The sequence below is a fragment of the Myotis brandtii genome, unplaced genomic scaffold (assembly GCF_000412655.1).
Source record: "Myotis brandtii unplaced genomic scaffold, ASM41265v1 scaffold23, whole genome shotgun sequence".
NCBI classification, from domain to species: domain Eukaryota; kingdom Metazoa; phylum Chordata; class Mammalia; order Chiroptera; family Vespertilionidae; genus Myotis; species Myotis brandtii.
Window position 1 is genome coordinate 143,576 of NW_005358649.1, and position 17,245 is coordinate 160,820.

Genomic DNA, 17,245 nt, shown 5'->3' on the forward strand with positions numbered 1-17,245 from the left:
TCATAGCTTGCTGCCCTGCCCCCTCCTGTAGCTCTCCACGCCTGCCCACTTGTACCTCACTGGCCCACCCTCCTGCTGATCCATGATCTGGTCGTGATGCACTTGGTCATTATGCTTCAGGGCGCAATGGCTAATTAGCATATTCCTCTCTTATTATATAGAATAACTTACACAGAGTAAACCATTCCTTGTTGACCCTGAGTGATCATTCAGTTGGCCAAAAATTCCTAACTTTACTCCAGCACTTCCCTAATGGTATTTGGATGCCAGAATTAAGATAGATCTTAAATGATGAGCCAATAACAACAAGAGGTGAAAGTTAATAAATACAACTACAAATTTCTACACCCATATTACAAAAATAAACCATACAAGTATAATTGGGAGGACATATCCTAATAAGAGCACATATTTTAAAAACCAAGAGTTTGTTTGATTGTTAACAGCATGATGTTCTTGTCAAAAAACTAATGAGATCTTGGCACATTCTCAGAAGCAACGTCTCCAAAATAAAGGGAGTTCTACTCTGCTCCATGCATGTGGGTTAGTACCTAAAGTCATATATTTGGCTCCAGATAAAGTCCTTTAAAAGGCCCATTAATAAATTAGAACCAATCTATTCTAGTGTTTAAGAACATGGAATTCAGAATTCAAAAGATGGGAACTGGAATATCAGCTCCAGCAACTCATGCATGTTAGTTTACCACTTTTGGCTTAGTTTCTTTTCTGCCAAATGCTGATATTAATAATGCATATATCATGGGATTTTTATGAGAATCAAGTGAGAAAATACCTAGTAATACTTACTGTACTCTAAAGGTAAAATACTAGCTCTAGCTGGTTTGGCTCAGCTGATAGAGTGTCGGACTGCAGACCAAAGGGTTCCAAGTTTGGTTCTGGTCAAGGGCACGTACCTTGCGTGAAGGAGGCAACCAATCGATGTGTTTCTCTCACATTGATATTTCTCTCTGCCTTTCCCTCTCTCTTCCACTCTCTAAAAATCAATGGAAAAATAACCTCAGGTGAGGATAAAAAAATAAAATAAAATTAAGTTACTAAGCACAATGCTTATAAAAGATAAGATTCTCAAAAAATAGCTGAAACATTTTTAACTATAAGGAATTACACAGGGCAATCAATTTTCTTTAAGTTAACTTCATATGAAAATTATTACTAGAACTGGGAAGATTTAGCTAGGAGAATGGTCATCTTGAAAAGAACATTGGGGTTGCTATGTTCAAATATTTGAAGGTTGTAACAGATAAAAGAACTAGAACCAATAAGTCCAAGTTATAGAGAGACAAATGGCTTTTAACTCAACACAGGAAGAACTGTTCAATGAACAGTTGAAAAGTTAAGCTGCTGCTGCATGAAGTGATGAGTTTCACAGCAGTGAGAAGTTCTATAACCACCTTCAGAATTTATAAGTCTATGTAAAGCCCCTAGTGCTCCTCTATTGTGTGAAGGCTCTCTCTGGACATCTCATCAACTTACCAGTCACTTCAAGGTTGCAAAAGTCAAAAACCAAAATCCTGTATTTCCAAGTCCCAGGATCATTTCAGCTTTGAACCCTTGCCCTATGTTTCCTGTGCCAATTGCCCTTCTCTCATCTCACAAAACGGAAATAACCAAGGATATTCCTCATTTGAGGGAAAATAAGATGATCACCTCCTTCAATGTCTAGCCCAAACAAAGCCCAATTTCCTTCCAGATGAATTTCATCCCATTCTGCACAAACCTTCAGCCTCTGACTCAGAGGCACTTAAATAATCCATTGGAAGCCTATCATTTCTGCTGTTGTCAGCATACTATACTTTCATTTATCCAGAGAGTAGAGCAGGAATAAGAAAATAGAAGTTTTATGTATCAATTTTTAGTTCAACAAAAGAAAAAATTTTAAACAATTACTACTGTCCAGTAATAAAGTGACTGTCTTTAGGGATTGTGATGGCCCTATCAGTCAAAGTGCTAGAACTGAGGCTAGGTAGGTACGGGGGTGGAGTGGGGGGTTCAAACTAGATTATCTTTAAAGTCCATTCCAAAGATAAGAATCTATATTTCTAAGTATATAATGTGTGCTGATTTCAAATGGAGTAAAGGAAGAAAAATCACCTGCGCATACAAATAGATGAATCAGGTTGAAATGACACACCTGCATTTGCTATAAACACTTTAACTTTCAAAATAAAACAAAAACTTCCATTTCAAATACCTTTTTTGCTATTTTCTTCACCAAAGGTTAGTGTTTTCTAGTGATAATGCTTACAGTACATTACAAAGACATAGGAGTTTTCTAAGAATATACATATAAATAACAAAAAACTTAATCTATAAAACTTGAAGTGATACTCCAGGGTGGCAATTACATAAGATCCTCTGAAAACGTGTAACAAGGCTTGAACTTGGTTACTGATTCCCCTTTCAAATTATGAAAAATCAATCACCCAGTAGGGTATGAAATTAAATGCATAGAACATAGGTGAACACAAAAATATATATAGAAAAGAAGCTACCACCAGATCATCCCAAAGCTGTTTCTATAGTTAAACTCTGTCTTTCTGACTCTTGCAAGGAGCAATGTGTTCCATTGAACAATTTCATTCTTTTAGTGAAGATGAATGTGGAGGCTTTTGACACACTTCCTTCATATTGCTAAGAGTATACACCTCCTCGGGAGAATATTCATTCTCTTTCTTAACAAAGAGCATGACAGTCTCAACCCCCGGCATTTCCTCTTTAATAAACAGGGAACTTGTACATGGGTTGAAAAACATCATTAAACACATTTCCTTTAGTCATGCAGTAATTTAGTTGCCATGGTAATCTTTGGTAACTTGAAAAGTACTTTGGAGTGTTCATTTCTAATGCTTGTTTTTAAAAATCCTAGAACTTTTTAAAGTCCTAGAGGATTAAGAGTCTGAAAATGCTTTTTTTCTTCAAATTCAAACCATGGACTCATTAAATAGAGCACAGCTATTCACAATATGACAGCCATTACACCTCTGACAATGATCACTTCATCATTTCCCACCTCAAGACATTCTTAGAGACTATCCATATCTTCCCAACTGAATGAAAAGCATTAACTCAGGTCTCCGTGGCAGTGAAGAGAATTAATTCATGAAATAAGCACTTTCCCATAATAGCCTCCAAAGCTCACAGTTGAGCACTGTCATTTTGGCCTTCCATCAATAATAATAGGGTGACAAAGTACATTTGAAGCAGTTTAACAAAGAAGCATCAGATAACTTGGGACTTGAACACATCCAGGCTTTACCCAAGGAAACACTGTCGGACAGAAGGCTCTGATAATTCACAGCTCTAACCCACTCTGTTCATCAACCATGTCAGGGCTCAAAAGGTTTCAGGAAACACTGTCTGGAAGACTTTTTTTGGCTAATAGCTACATTTGAAAACTGACCTTTAATCTGTATTTCACATTATCATCCTATCATTAGCCAAGGATAATACATGAGCATTTTTCAAATATGATTTCATGGACTGAAGATGTTCTAAAGACTTTTCATCCAAAGAAAGACACTGTTATTAGTTTTACCAGACTCTGACTATATCCTGGGTTTTATAAAAGAACTTAAGTAAAATTAATGGTTTTACTAGAGTTAAATAAGCAGTCACCCACAATTCTTTTCTGTGGGGCTCTCCTGGTCACATTAGAATAGAGTAACACTCATGAAGTATAGCAGTGCAGGCTAAGTGATAAAAGGAGTAGTGACCTGGAAGACAAGAGTCTGCTTTGATCTTAAGCAAACTTATTTACTACCCCTAAGTCCGTTGTCTCATCTGTAATCTATGAGCTAAATAGGAAAGCATGTGGCTCCAGTCATGTGTAGCTGGAACACAGAGAGAGAAGTAAAGCACATAGAAGAAAAGATGAGGTTTGGCCTGGTAGGCAGGGGCCAGGCCATGCCTTGTAAGTCTTCTCAGATAATCTGATATTTACCCTAAGAGCAGTAGGATATAACACAGTAAAGGATTTAAGCAAGGGGTAAAGTTATCAGTGATGTATTTTGGAAAGCTAACTGTGGAGTTTGGATTGGAGATCAGAGCAGAGACATGGAAACCAGTCAGTAAACTACCTCAATAGCCCAGGTGATTGATGGTGAGTGCTTAGAGTATGGCAATGAAGATGACAATAAGGGGATGAACTTGAGAGATACTTAGGAGGTAAAACCAACAGGATTTTATGATGGAGGGTAGGGAGAAATACTTGTCAAGAATGGCTTGGGGGAAACACTTTGTAAAATATATGATTGGCTAATCACTATGCTCACAATTAAAACTAATACAAAATAATATTGATTGTAAACTGTAATTTAAAATTTTTAAAAATTAAAAAATTGTATTGGAATTTACTGAATTAAAAAATAGGGGAAAAAAAAGGTATGGCTCAAAAGTTGATGGTTCGTGCATCAGCATATGGAATTCAATTGAAGCCATGGTACCGAGCAAGTACAGAGTTAAGAAAGAAGAGGCCCTGGAGCCAAAATCTCAGAATCTCCAACAATTTGACTTCAGAGTATAGAAGTAAGAATTATGAATAAGATTGAGAAGCCACGTAAACTGAGTGGAAAACCAGAATTCACCATTTCAGGAGACAAGGGGAAAGTGTTTTGTTTTGTTTTTGGAGGGACTGGTCAATATTGATTTTAGTGACTGGAGGTCACTGATGATCTTAGTGAAACTCTGATGAGCTCAGAAGCAAGATGACAAAGAAGGGTCTAAGTCTTTAAAACTTTATTTATATATAACAATTTATCCCAAAAGAATTTTAGATAAAGAGGAGTCACAAAAAGAATACTTGAATGAGTCATACTTAAAAAGAAAAAAAATTGGATTTTGAGCAGCGTTCTTCTGTTAAAGACCCAAACTACTCTGTAAATAAAGCTACAATGCATTTGTGCACCACCAGGCACAGTACCCCTCAGTGGAGAATTTATATTCCATTTGAGTATAGGACAAGCCTTCATGAATCATAGTCCCAACAAACCCTAGAGCAGTGGCTCACTCTGGAATGAGACCCAGAAATCAGGATTTTAAAAAGATTCCCAGGTGATTCTAATGTGCAGCCAAGGTTGAGAACCACTGCTCTAGAGGCCTACTATATTCAAGCTCTCAAAGTCTGGGTGAGGAAACCACTGAATACATGAAACTGCCTTATTGTAAGGAATTTTTGCACTATCACAGATGTTTGTAGAGCATATTCTATGTCCAAAGGACTATGCTGAGTGCTAAAGCACAAAGAAAAGGTCTGTAGGTCAGTTTAAACCTATGAAGGGACTAACCTGGGGGGCTTTCCTGGGTATGACTATACAATTACTCCCTCCCAATTCATAATATGGACCAAATAGCAGAGGATTCTGTTTTATTGGAGGCATTGAATTTTGGTTCAATCAGCTCCTTGAATTGTATGAAATGATCCTGGAGATAACAGCACTTTCCTCTCTCAAGTTTTCCTTGGCAACTGTGCTCATTCATTCATTCACTCATTCATCACTTTCCAGCCATTCAACTATGTACCAGGCTCTGGGTCTGGCACTGGAAATTCAATGGTGAGCAAGACAGGCATGGTCCTTGGCCTTGAGAAACTTACTGGATAGAGGATGTCCCCATTCTTGATGTGTTGGCCTGAGTGGTCAGTAGCCAGGACTGATAGGATGGGGTTATCAGCCTTTTACACTGGTAGATGGCTATGTTTAGGATCAGGGTCAATTTTCAGCCACTATGGGAACTTTTGTGGGGAAGAGTGAGAGAGCCCCTGAGGAGCCATGGGTAACTGGGGGTGGAGAGGATGAGGAAAGGATGTGGTGAAGTACCTGGAGGTGCCTAAGAACCCTTGATAAAGAAAGATCTTACCAGCAGCACTTCATTTAGACTTACAGATGCCATGATTTAGAAGGGCCATTCAATGTCATGTAATCTTCTACTACTTCCCCAATACAGGGCTCCCCTCTGCTGCATACCCTGCATCCAGCTTGTTTTACAAGGCAGCGGGGGTCATGCTGAGCTGTACTGTTAGGGTGTTTCGCACCCACCTCCACCAGTCTCCTTGGTTCTGGGATGATCTTCTTATGTTTCTGTCCCTGTGGCAGAGGCCACCTTATCCGTAGTAGATCCAGCCCTGCCCCCAATGCTCAACCAATTCTTCTAAAAGAAGATCATAATCCCACCTTCAATGGATTGTTAAAAAGTGACCAGAACAATGCTTTATCAAACTGACTTCTGTCTTGTTCCCCATTCTCCCTGCCTTGGCACCAAGATCTTCTGGCAATAGGATCTTGGGATGTTTGTCTGTCAAGAGGGGTCCTTCTAGAGACTCAAGATCTATCACCAAATCCTACTTCCATAGCTGGGTTTCTGTTTCCTGCCTATAAATCTTCTCCTTCCCCACAAAACAATGTTCAGCACCCCTGCTAGAATGTGCACCTGTTTGGTCTTCTTAAATCCCCAGTCCCCATTTGGATACTTTCTGACGATGTGAGCTCAAGCAGGTTGTTTACTGTTTTGTCTTCATCTATAAGAGGTGGGGTAATAATACCTATCTCAGGTTTGGGTCAGGATGATCAAATGAGATCACTTATTAAAAACACTTTGGAAATCATGGAGCATTCTGCATATCCTAGACTTCCTTGCATTCTCCATTCCTGAGCACCAGTCATACTGTAGGCTCTGGGATCTTCCAGCCTATTCCATTGTGGATGGACCCTAGTGTGGTAGACTCTGTTCTGCCCTTAGGAATAAATCATTTCCTTCTTCTAATCCATGAAATGGTTATATCATCATCAGATGATGGCCCCACACCAAGGCCCTCCTTTGTCTTCATTCCTATTTAGTAATACCTCCTCTGAATACTCTCTTTTTTTCCCAATAATGTCACTTTATCTCACTACTAGCTTCAGTTTTCATTAGATTGCTCCCTTTCATCCTCTACAATTTTCCAGTTAACTATACTAGTCTAGACTTCTAAGAAATGTGAGGGTAGAAAGGCTGGAGGAGCCTCGGAGTCCCATGACAGTTTCTGGAACATGTGTGTCATGAGGGTGACTACTGCTTGAACAAATCTCACTAGTTTTCCAGATGTCTCTGTGTGTGTACCTTTCTATTGACAGTGATTATGCAAGTGTGACATTTGTTTTAATGAGCATGTCAGGTGTGTTTTGCTGTATCATAATATATGATTGACTATGGTATTAAAGTAACAACTGCATAAGAATATGTGGAGCTGTAAGAACAGCTCTGACAAATTTCTCTACTAACAGCACAATCTCTGCTGGTCAATAGGAGCCTAAATTTTCTATAATTCTAATCCCACTATGTGACAAAAAATTCAGATATTCAAGAGAGGAGCTCATTGACAAGAAGGTTCTCCCACTTCGGCTTGTTTTTTCATTACATGTGGTTGGGTAGGAAGTAAAGGTGGCCTGCTGGAGGAAGAACTCCTATCATTCTCTGGGACACAAACAGGGCAGCACCAAGGAAATCAACACATCAAAATTGAGTCAGTAACCAATTTAGTTTGAAGTAGTTCTGGTTGTTTATTTCTGCTTTTATTGATGTGCTGTTGGTGTCAAATCCAAAAAATCATTGCCAAGACCAATGTCAAGGAGCTTCTTCCCTATGGTTTTGTTGTTGTTTTTTGAGTTAGGAAAACAGGATATTGAAGAAATATCTGCACTCCCATGTTTATTGCAACATTATTCAGAATAACCAAGATATGAAAATAACCTATGTGTCCATTAAGCAGATGAATAGATAAAGAATGAAATATTATGAAACAATGAGAAATAAGGAAATCCTGCCATTTGCAACAATATAGATGGACCTTAAGGGCATTATGCTAAGTGAGATAAGTCAGACAAAGAAAAATCCTATATAATAAAAGCTTGATATGCTAAGTGTCTGACCATTTGACCGTTTGACCAGTCGCTATGACGTGCACAGACCACCAGGGGAAAGACGCTCTGACCAGTAGATTAGCTTGCTGCTGGGGTCCTGCCGATCGGGACTGGGCGAGATGGGCCAGACACGCCCTGGAGCCCTCTCACAGTCCCTCCCAGCCCTTGGCTTGGCCTGCACCCTCTCGCAATCCAGGACCCCTTGGGGGATGTTGGAGAGCCAGTTTCGGCCCAATCCCCACAGGCCAGGCCAAGGGACCCCACCGGTGTAGGAATCTGTGCACCAGGCCGCTAGTACTGTATAATACCACTTACATGTGGAATCTAAAAAAAACCAAGCTTGTAAAAATAGAGTAGAATGATGGTAATCAGGGACTGGGAAATAGAAAAATTGGGGAGATGCTGTTTAAAGGTACAAACTTACAACTAGTAGATACATACGTTTTGGAGATTTAATGCATGGCATAGTGATTATAGTCAACAATACTGTATTATAAACTTCAAAGTTGCTAAGATACTAGATCCTAATTGTTCTCACCATAAAGAAGAAATAGTAATTAATAAAAAACAAGGGCAACAAGTCTGATCTTTAGGCTTATTCTCTTTCAGACAGTATCCAAGTCCTTTTTACGGTAACTTTGGGAACAGCACTAGTAGCACTGTTCTCTTTAAGTTCTTCTAGATAATTTCTGCTCAGTTCTCGCTTCTCAAAATGTCAAATTCTCTATATAAATGATTTTGCCTTACAAAATAAGGTCCTCTATTCCCTGTGCCATCAGTGGACCTATGATAGTTTTAGGATTTGATCAGCTAAAGTTGGGTGTGAATTTAATCTATGCTCTCCTTGGGATGCCAAACTGTGTTAAGTTTATTATAAAACAAATTTACTCATTTCAAATACTGGAGGCCTTTTTGAAACTGAAATATCTGAAATTTTTAGAAATCTTGGCTTTAAGTTCCACAAATAATCCAAAAACATTTTAATAATTAAAGGTCTCAACCTTCACCCTCATGAAAAATTCAGCCAGAATTCCTAATGAAATAAAATTATTTGAACTTTAACTCATATAACATAGGCTTGAATGTTTTCAAAGTAGGTCCTTCAAAAAAGATCCAAAAGGCCTAAATTATTCATTGACAGTCAAGAATTGGATATCATTACTCAACCCCAAGAATGGGGTCAAGCTGAATGAACAGAGAAATGATATATAAAGGTAGACACAGCTTGGTAAGGCCTTCCCAAACAGGCAACACAGTAACACCTCATCCCTCACAGCACAAATAGAAATTCATCATCATATGCTACTATATTTTTTACTTAAGAATAGAATTTAACAAGCTTATTTTAGAACCTGATTCATTACCATTTTTAGAAAATTTAAAGACTTTAAATCTTTTCCATACTGTGTGTGATTACACCTCATTAAAGTTTGCATCTTCCACAGAAAGGTAGGACATCAGTTCTAATTTTATACACTAGTGTGATGGAGAGCATAAAGTATCAGATTGCAAATCAGGAGACTCGGGTTTTATTCCTGAGCTGGTCACTGCTTTTCTTAAATGCCTCAGTTTTGCCATCCATAATAGATGGGCAGAGTTCATTAGAACTTGCCTGAGTTCATCAGAACAAACTATGTCATCAGCATTCATTTTTAAACTATGGGCTGAACACCATGCTATTTACTAGTATACATGTGAACAAGAAAGGCATGATTCCTAATTTCACAGGGCTGCTATTTGTTCCAAATATTTTTACTGCTATTGAATCACTATTATGACACTCTCAGGATCCACTGAGGACACATGAAGTCAATAAGTCACAAGACAGTAAATATTTGTTTAATATTTACAATATGCAAAACATTGTTCTAGATGAATTGGAAGAAAATGTCCCTCATTAGACCTATGCTCATAGCAAGAGGGTAGAAAGTCACGTTCATCATTGTATTCTGTAAGTCCAAAGTCTAGCATAATGTCTGGTACTCCATAAGTGCTCAATATATAATTGTTGAATGACCAAATGAGTCAGTTTTTGAGTTAAAAAAAAAATTATGGTCCCTGCTGTCAAGGGATTAGAATCTAACAAGGAATTTAAAGCATCTGTGCATCTATGCATCAACTACAATAAGTCACAGCATGTTATAAAAAGACATGAAGGATACAAAAGAATTAAAAGCAGAAACACAAAGATACTTATACTACACCAAAGGTCATAGCAACATTATTCACAATAGCCAAAAGGTGGAAACAACCCAAATGCTCATCAACAGATGAATGAATAAACTAAATGGAATATATCAGCCTTAAAAAGGAAGAAAATTTTGACATATGCCACAATATGTATGAATCTTGAAGACATTATGCTACGTGAAATAAGACACCAAAAGACAAATATTGTATGATTCCACTGATGTGAGGTACTTAGAATAGGCAAATTCACAGAGACAGAAAGTAGAGTGGTGGTTACCAGGGACTGGAGGAACAAGGGATGAGGAGTTAGTGTTTAATGGGTATAGAGTTTCTGTTTGGGATGAGGAAAAAGTTCTGGAAATAGACAGCCATGATGGTTGCTCAAAAATGTGAATGTACTTAATGCCAATGAACTTACCCTTAAAAATAATTAAGCCCTGGCTGGTTTGGCTCAGTGGAAAGAGCGTCGGCATGGGGACTGAAGGGTCCCAGGTTCGATTCTGGTCAAGGGCATGTACCTTGGTTGCGGGCATATCCCCAGTGGGGGTGTGCAGGAGGCAGCTTATCGATGTTTCTCTCTCATCGATGTCTCTAACTCTCTATCCCTTTCTCCCTTCCTCTCTGTAAAAAAAATCAATAAAATATATTTTAAAAAATAATAATAATTAAAATGGACAACATTATGTTATGTATGTTTTTCCACAATAAAAAAATGATAGTTATAAAAAAACATGAAAGAGTTTGGGAGGCAGTAACATCTGCCTGGCTTAATCTACCTGAGGGTTCCTAGAAGTGGTATTATTTGAACTTGCACTTCCTTTTAATGCATAAAAATTAAAGTTTCCACTGTTAATGAGAAGCACACATTTGTTTTTATATGGTTCACCAGTTTTATATGACTCCTTCTATAAGAAACTGATAAAAGTGGTTGTTTTTGGGGAGAGGCACTGGAATTTTACAGGTTTAGGGACCTAATGGCCTGGGGTAGGAAATTACTTACTTTTAACTGTACACTTATTCCTTTTTTATTTAAAACCAGAGGCCCAGTGCACGAATTTTGTGCACTGGCGGGGGGGGGGGGTGTCCCTCAGCCCCCCTTGTGCCCTCCCACAGTCTGGGACCCCTCGAGAGATAACGACCTGCTGGCTTAGTTTAGGCCGGATCCGTGGGACATCCCTCTCAGAATCCGGGACTGCTGGCTCCTAACTGCTCGCCTGCCTGCCTGCCTGATTGCCCCTAACCGCTTCTTCCTGCCAGTCTGATCACCCCCTAACCGCTCCACTGCCGGCCTGATTAACACCTAACTGCTCCACTGCCAGCCTGATCTCACCCCCAATTGCCCTCCCCTGCCGGCCTGGTTGCCCCCAACTGCCCTCCCCTGCCAACCTGATCTCACCCCCAACTGCCCTTCCTTGCTGGCTTAATTGCCCCTAACTGCCTCTGCCTGATCACCCCTAACTGCCCTCCCCTGAAGGCCTGATCTTGCCCTCAACTGCCCTCCTCTGCTGGCCAATTTAGTTCTGATTGGTCAGTTTCTATGCCAGTCAGCATCCAAAGCTCCACCTCCTAGGCAGCCATTGGCTCCTCACAGTTGACCCGGATTTGGTTCTGACTGGTCTGTTTCTATGCCAGTCAGCATCTCTGGGCCTATCAATGGGGTCTGATCAGAAAGGCAGGGATGATCAGCAGCCCCAGTGGAGGCCTGGAGAGAAATGGAGGCACGGTTGCTGACCAGGCCCGGAGCTAAAGAGAGAGGCAAGTGCTGATCAAAAGCTGCCACAGAGGCTATGGATCAGACCCTGCTTCTCTCTTCAGGCCTCTCTCTGGGCCTGATTCTAAGCCCCCTCAGCATCAGTGCTGGGTCACCATGCGTGCAGCCATAGCAGTCAGTGCTGGGTCCCCACGGCAACCCAGCACTGACTGCGGGACTGACTTCCGGTTGGTGGAGCCTCCTGGTCATTGCGGATGTGACAGATCCAGGGTTTTTATATATTAGGATACTAATATTAAAATAAATTTAGAAACAAATGACTCCTGATGCTCTTTATAAAGATTCTCTACAAGTGATCTGAAAGACATATCAATTGTCTTGGTTTTCTACACTCCTTTTATTCAAATGGCATAAAAATAGTCAATATTCCATATCAAAAGCATTAGTCAGATAACTATCAAAGCACCTTTTCAATTTGAAACTCTAACCATCTCTTCTGGAGACATTGGTTTTGCAGTTTTGAAATCTCCATCCTTGCTAATCACCCCTCAACACACTAATACAAAGAACTAAGTACCATATGATTGCACCCATATGTGGAATTTAATTAACAAACTGAGTTAATAAGCAAAATACATTCAGATTCATAGATACAAAGCAGACAGATAGCTCTGGTAGAAAGAGGGGGCTTTGGGGAAGGGGTGAAGAAATTGAGCAAAAAAGAAAAAAAGAGAGAAAGAATTCATGGACAACAGTATGGTGAGTGCAGGGGGAGGGAGAGAGGTGGAGGTAAAAGAGGGTACAGGGGGGATAAATGGGGGTGGAAAAATAAAATAAAGAGGGGGAAAAGAACTAATGATATCAAAATATGCAGACAATACAATTTTAACCACCAACCCTTCCTTCCTGGCATCTTAACGCAGGGTCTTGGTCTGCCTCACTCCTGTGAATTTCTTTTTTTTTATTTAGGAGCATAAGCCATTGTTAAGTCACTATTATCTGGAGCTGCTGTTATATGCTGTTTACATAGTTTTCTTTCTCTCCCCACACACATTCTTCATGCCCACATTTCTGTAATTCCTGTACTTTTCCACACTGTGATACACTCTGTTTTCTGGAAGGCTTAGCTTTCCTGCATACCACTCTGTCTTTTGCCTAGGGCCACTTTTAGGTGTTCTCCATCTCTGACTGCTGTGGCTGCTTTGTCCTCTACACAAAATGCTGCAGCCCTGGCCGGTCTGGCTCAATGGATGGAGCGTCGGCCTGCGAACTGAAGGATCCCGGGTTCGATTCCGGTCAAGGGCACATGCCCGGGTTGTGGGCTTGATCCCCAGTGGGGGGCTTGCAGGAGGCAGCCGATCGGTGATTCTCTCTCATCATTGAGGTTTCTATCTCTCCCTCTCCCTTCCTCTCTGAAATCAATAAAAAGATATTTTTTTAAAAAATGCTGCATACTTGGCAGTTCTGCTATTTTGCCGTTAGTTCCCACTAGGAATGTCAGGTCCAAGGAGAAGGAGCTGTCCTGTCTATTTTTAAAAAATATATTTTTATTGATTTCAGAGAGGAAGGGAGAGCGTGAGAGATAATAACATCAATGATGAGAGAGAAACATTGATTGGCTGCCTCCTGGCGCTCCCTACTAGGGATTGAGCCCGCAACCCGGGCATGTGCCCTTGACTGAAATCAAACCCGGGACCCTTCAGTCCGCATGCCAACATGTCCTGTCTATTGACAGCTGTATTCCTAGAACTTAAAACAGTACAGTACTTGACTTTTAGTAACTACTCCATAAATATTTCATTGCATTTACTGAGCACCTTTCTAAGCACTGGGGACGCCTCAATGAACAAAATAGATAAAGATACCTTCTCTTTGTAATACTTTAAGCAATAAAACAAAACAAAAATCCCTTCTCTGTGACACTCAGCTCTCATGTGGAAGAAAGAAAAATAAACAATAAACATTAAATCAATGAATCATTCAATGAAAAGATGAAAAACTAACCCAGTGTGTTACCAGGGGAGAAATGCTATGGAAAACCAGAGCAAGGCAAAAGGGGTTGAGGAATCAAGGTAGAGAAAATGTGCAGAAGGGCAAGATGGTCACAGTTCTAAATAAATAAAGGAATAAGAGCTGGCCCTTGGAGAATGTAACATTTGAGTAAAGACTTAAAGGTGGTGAGCAAGGGAGCTGTTCAGAATCTCAAGGAAGAGCATTCCAAGCAACTAATACATAAGGGAACAGCTAGTAAAAAGGCCCTGTGGCTTTAAGGAATAGTGTTGAAGATACTGAACCCAAAGGAAAGTGAGCAGATGGGAGAGAGGTGTACTAAGTGTAGTAAGAAGAGGTCAGACATCTTGAATCTTGTAGGTCAATCTTACTTCTTTGTCTATTACTCTTAGTGAGAGTGGCACGGGGAACCATTGCAGGACTTGGAGCAGAAGAGGGACATGCTGTGGTTTTAATTTTAGAAGAACACTCTGGCTGCTGTGTTAAGAACTGGTTATAAAGGAATAAGAATGGAAATAGGGAGACTAGTAAAGAGATGTGCAATAATTCAGATGAGAGATGGTTAAAAGCTTGGACCAGGATGTAGCAAGAAATGGGGGGAAATGATCAGATTCTAAATATACTTTGAATGTCTCTAGGGGTAAGGGGATTTGTCAGCCAATTGAATATGGGAAATGACAAAAATAAGAAAATAATTCCTTGGAAGATTCCAAGTTATATGACCAAAGCAACTGAAGAATGATGCTACATTAACTGAAATAAAGAACTGTAGGTGGACCAGGCTCAGGGGGAGGATTTGAGTGTGGATGTGTAAGGTGGGAGAGGTCTATCAGACATTCAAGTAGAGGTGTCCATAGACAGTTGGATCTACTAAGAGTTCAAAGAAAATCTGGATTAGGAGTATAAACTTCGGAGTCATCATGAATATATGAAAAAAGGGCCCTGAACAGTGATAAAACATTTTTACCTTTACTCAAGGAACTTTAACATTTTGTAGCTGAAGGAATGAATTCTACAGATGAACAAGACCATTTATCAAAAAAGCAAGTCAAAACCTCTATGATGCTTCGTAACCTTCCATTTTAAAGCAAAGTATCTCAAAACATGGCTTGCAGATCCCCTGAATCAGAATAAAACAAACTTTTCATTTATTTTCTCCTTCTGCCAAACAATGGTTTATCTCTTTTTCATATTTCCAAGTCAAGAGGTTTCACAACTTTCCCTGAAAGTACTATGTCAATAAGATTAATATTAAAACATCAGATAATTTACCTTCATCTTTCCTATTGAGTTTTCAACCAAGTTTCTCAGCCCATCACCACAAGAACAGAAACACTATTCTGTTTACAACTTACCACATGGTGGGTGTTTAATTAGTGTTAAAAGACTAACCATAATATGCAGAAGGTGAAAGAAAAAGTTATGTATTTTTAATAAAAGAGTGTGATAATTAAAAAAAAAGAAAAAGAAGAATAACACTGACTTTTGTCATAAGCACTCTCAGTGATTCTCACACATAATCAAATCTGAAAATCACCCACTCTGTGTAACTATGTGGCATAGTGTCATTTGAAAGATTCCAATTTCATCCTTATAATGGCATCTAAGTATGGGCTACACATGATGGGCACAGACAGAGGGCAGAGTCAAAAGGAATCGCTGATATCCAACTCATTTTATAATTGCCACAAACTGACACATGTTTCATGGGATTTATCAATATTCAAGGAAATATATTTCTGAGCAATCTTCTGAATCATTGCCTGCATCATCTCCATAGTAACCCTGATCATTAGCCTTTAAAATGGATCTCTCTTGCTATGAGTTATAACAACTTGGTTTCGGATGAGCATGATGGTTCAGGAAAGAGGCTGTTGTTTCTCAGCCATATCTGATTCTCAGGGGTCAATATCTAAAAACCTATATGCTCATGACAGTTTTTCAGTTCTTTGTAATCTTGGTTTTTTTTCTTTTACTATTTTTTTGCTTGCTGATGAAGTTTAAGAGCAAATGAGACTATACTATAGTCTGATGAACTGGAAAGTCCTGACAAAGTAATTGGTTACTCAGAGAAACAAACACAGCAGATATGTGAAAAGATTACCCAGGTACCTACCCTTTCAGGGAAATGCTAATTCCAGAAGACTATGCAAACACACTTAGGTTTCTTGACTAACCATTTTAGTCCCAGATTAACCTATAGTAACTAGGTAATATTTTCAAATTTTCTGGACCAGGGAAGCCATAAACCCAAGTATCTCTACAAATATTTGTCAGAATACGTGGTAGCTGTGGGCTTCATTCATGTATTGGTCCTTTTGGGTACTGGAGTTACCATTCTTTTTCTTTTTTTATTCTTTTTAAAAAAATATTATAATAAGTATTACAAAGGGTATTACATATGTGTCCTTCCCCCCGCCACCCTTGAAAATCCCCTGCCCTCCCTTACCCCCCAGTGTCTTATGTCCATTAGTTATGCTTATATGCATGCATACAAGTCCTTTGGTTGATCTCTTACTCCCCTCCCTTCTGCCCCCCAACCCTCTCTGGTCTTCCCACTGCAGTTTGACAATCAGTTTGAGGCAGCTCTGCCTCTGTATCTATTATTGTTCAAAAGTTTGTAATGGTCTTTATTATCCATGAATGAGTGAGATCATGTGGTATTTTTCCTTCATTGACTGGCTTATTTCACTTAGCATAATGCTCTCCAGTTCCATCCATGCCGTTGCAAATGGTAAGAGTTCCTTCTTTTTTACAGCAGCATAGTATTCCATCGTGTAGATGTACCACAGTTTTCTAATCCATTCATCTACTGATGGGCACTTAGGCTGTTTCCAGATCTTAGCTATGGTGAATTGTGCTGCTATGAACATATGGGTGCACATATCCTTTCTGATTGGTGTTTCTGGTTTCTTGGGATATATTCCTAGAAGTGGGATCACAGGGTCAAATGGGAGTTCCATTTCCAGCTTTTTGAGGAAACCTGGAGTTACCATTCTTAACCTACATCGACTGTTCTCATGGGTTCAAGATCATGAAACTATATATTTAATCTATGTCAAAAAGAAAAAGCCACGTGGCTTGGTATACTATGGAGAATCTGTTATTAGAGAATCTTTAGAAAGTACTTAGGCCATTTTTAAATCATAAAACCCAAATTTGTAGTATCTCTAGGTTTTGTTTTCCAAAATTCTAAGTATTTCTGACTTCAGAATAACCACCAAGTATTTATTGGCTGGACAAGAGGTTTACATTTTAAAATATAGTTGTCCCTTTCACTTGTCTCAATCTTAAAATGATATATATTTTTATAATTTTGTTGCATAAAACATTAATAAATTTGATTGATAAGTTGCACCTAAATTCAGCAATAGTGCTCAAGGACTGAGAGTTCAGAACAGAAATTAGAGATCATAAGGAA